Genomic DNA, 3,615 nt, shown 5'->3' with positions numbered 1-3,615 from the left:
ACTGAATTTCATTTGGTAAATTGTGGGCTGAAGTAGTCCAAATTGAGATCCCTAAACAAATTAGTGCTGCTGCTTAGACAGAATGTCTTTCTCAGATAACTGACATCCCAACAGTGTTGCTGAGAACATCATTCATCCAGTTCCTTGAAGATAGAGCTTTCAATACTTCCCCCCTATGTTCTGATCTCTTTGTCATGGAAAAACACTCTGCAGACAATGGTAAAAGGAACATGGACAGCAACCCAGCCACAAGAAACTTGACCTACAGTGTGTCATGCCTGTAAGATGTGCTTGGACAATATTGTCACATAAGATGTGAGAGTGTCCAAAGAATGTCTGGTTTAACTTCAGGGCAGGCTACTAGAGAAAGTCCATGCCCTATACTGCCTGGGTGGCCAGAAACTGAAGACTGGTTAGCCTATCAACTTAGGATAGAACCATGTACCACAGTAGGAAAAATCAATAAATGATTCCTAATGATATTCTGCAATAATCATACATTAGTACATTTTAATATCCCAATACAGGAGAATTTCTCCTGTATCTAATAAGAGCAGATGCAGAGGCCCACAGGCACATCTCATTCATTGATAGACTCTAAATTGGAGAGTTCCATCAGGTCCTTCCTATAGTTAATCTGAGGACAATATGGAAGTGGGGAGAAAAATTTGAAGGAATCAGAGGGGATGGAGAACATCAGAAGAAGATGATACACTGAATCAACTAAGTAGGGTTCAAATGGGCTCAAAGAGACAAAGGTGTCAAGAACAGGGTGTGCATGGGTCGGCACCAGGTCCTCTGCATATAAGTTATAGTTGTTAGCTTGGTATATTCATGGGACTCCTGACAATGGAGCACATACATGTATCTCTGATTCTTTTGCATGCATTTGAAATTCTTTTCCTCGTGCTAAGTATCTTTGTCTAGCCTCTATATTGGGTTTTGCCTAGTCTTATTGAATCAGATTTTGTCTTGTGTAGCTGCTTGTATTATAAAAAGCTAATAATTTCATTCCCTCCAAAACTGCTTACACAGTGTCTGCACTTTGCTTCTGGTAAAATGCCCACAGTTGGTTCTGACTGGTAAATAAAAACACCAAGACCCAACAGCTGTCAAGGACAGACAGGGGTGTGATTTTGGAATTTCCTGAGCTTGCAACCTGGAGAATGAAGAAGAAATGTGATCTGTGATGCTAGGATGTGTCCTTCTCCCAGCCTTGATCAGGCTAAATAGACCTTAAGTGCTTGCCACAGTTGGACCTAAATGACCCAGGTGAAATCAATTTCTGACAAGAGTAGACTGCCTGCTGAGCTTGCTTTGCAACTCAATCCAGCTGAAACAAAGGATCGGTCTATGGGCTTTCTCTATAAAAGGCAGTGCTGATTATTAAACTTTGAGCCTTGATCAGAAACTTTTCTCTTGGCTTCATCTTGCCTTCTCTTGCACCTGGTTCCTTTCTTTTCCAGCCCCCTTTTCAGGTAACCCAGTTCATCCATGGCTGTTGGACAGCTACAGGTGGTGCCCAAAGGAGGTTACAGAACATTCGAGGATGCATTTAAAAACGCTGTCTTGGGTTGAGCTCCATAGAAAATGAAAGAAAGGTAACAGTATCCTGCACAGTGGTAAGCAACAAACAGTATTAATGCTAGCGCTAGGTATAAATTTTATTCTTTGGAGGCTGTTGTTGCAGAAGCTGCATTAAGGGGATATGGGCCAGGTGGAAGTGATGTTGATCTGATGCTGAATTCACCTAGGGGTGACATTGCAATGGGACAGGGAGAATTCTATATAATAGGCATTTTTCTGCAGCCAATAGATGCATCAGGTGAGAGAAAGGGGTTTTAAAAATAAATAAATAAATAAATAAATACAAGAAAAAGATGTTAGAAAAATTCTTAGTTCAAGTATATTTATGCTGTATGTGGTTTCCAGAAGTAGGAATGGTAACCATGAGAAAGAGATAGAAAAAGAGAGAAAGAATGGGTCTCAGAAAAGTAATTGTTCCCTTTCTGGGACATGTTAGCAATAAATAAATAAATAAATAAATAATAAAATAAAAGGAGATAAGCTATTTCAGAGCTCTCCTAGGGAAGGGAGGAAATCAGGAGATGTCCTGCTTCCTCTCTGGATTCTACAGGAGATATTCTTAGTTCAGGTTTAACTTCACTTCCCACTCTATTGTCTGTCCCTGGTGCACCAATCTGTCCATGTGTGTCAATTTATGTCTATTTTTTGTTTGGTTGTTTGAATGATTGTGGTTCTATGTTTCATGTTCAAAAGAAAAAAATGGTTACAACTGTATCTGCTGGCTATAAATCCCTTGATTTAGTTTAACTTGTTTAAAAGGACAGTCTCAATTTGCATATCAGAAACTGATGTTACCCTGTGCCTTTAGCTAGGAGTAAAGCACAGGTGGAGAAGCTGATTGTCTGCAAAAGCTGCTCTTAAATGGGCCAGTGGCTTTTCAAGTTTTATGGCAAGTAAGCTGTTGGCTGTGTTATCCTAAAAAGAACTCTCTGCAATTGTGCTTATTGGATTCAACAAATGACAAGGTGCTTTTTCCTCTTGAAATTACAACTAGAAAGGATAAGAAGATTGTGTTTCGTCTAAATCTATAAGATGTGTATAGCCACCCCCATATACCTGATGGCCAGACTTTGTGTTTGATCTTTGTCAGTTATCAGCTGAATTAAGTACCTTGCACATCCCCACAGACAACTTTAATTTCTAATTATAATCTTGTTGTTTTTAACTTTGGGACCTTGAGTCTTGAGCACATTGGTTGCCTTCACAAAGGATCACTTTCAGCAAGCTCAGCTATTCACCATAGCAGCTATTCATCGCTATGAAGAAATGCATTGTGTGTATATTCATATGTCCTTCATAGCTTTAGTCTGAATGGAAAATAGTGTACTCCTAAGGGTTTGTGGCCAGAGATGGATAAACATGTAAGCATGTTCTTGAGCTCCTATTGACCTAAGCCAAACACATATATCAAAAACTATGAACGCAGTCCATGACGTTAAAGAGCAATATTGACTTGGATCTAAGACAGTCACAGTTGCCTAACCACTCTATACCCTAGATGGGATTATGGAAAACAAGTATATCTTGTGCCCCAGTCCAACTACTCATAATTGCTTATCTTAAAAAAAAAAAAAGGAGGAAATTGTGCCCTTTCCCCAGCCTTGAGCAGGCTAAATAGACCTTAAGTGCTTGCCACAGTTGAACCTTAATGACCCAGGTGGAGTCAAATTTCCTACAGGAGTAGATTGCCTGCTCAGCTTGCTTTGCAACTCAATCCAGCTGAAACAAAGAATTGGTCTGTGGGCTTTCCAAATATAAACACAGAGTCCTTTGGATTTCCAGCCCCCACTCCCTTCAAGTAACCCAGTTCATCCATGGCTGCTGGACAGCTACACCAGGATGGTGTAGAGGAAAGGGGAGATGATATGTCTGAGAATAGTGGAGAAAAGAGAGACATACCCACCATGTGAAGAATCTGAAAGAACACAGACCAGAGGGCTGCCCAATTGGGTCTAGAGAAGCCAAGATAGAACATAGAATTTATGAACATAGTAGAGCATGTGTCCTTTTTACCGGTTGGGACATCTT

This window comes from Mus caroli, chromosome 16 (assembly GCF_900094665.2).
Source record: "Mus caroli chromosome 16, CAROLI_EIJ_v1.1, whole genome shotgun sequence".
Taxonomy (NCBI): Eukaryota; Metazoa; Chordata; class Mammalia; order Rodentia; family Muridae; genus Mus; species Mus caroli.
Note: the sequence above shows the minus strand (reverse complement) of the source record.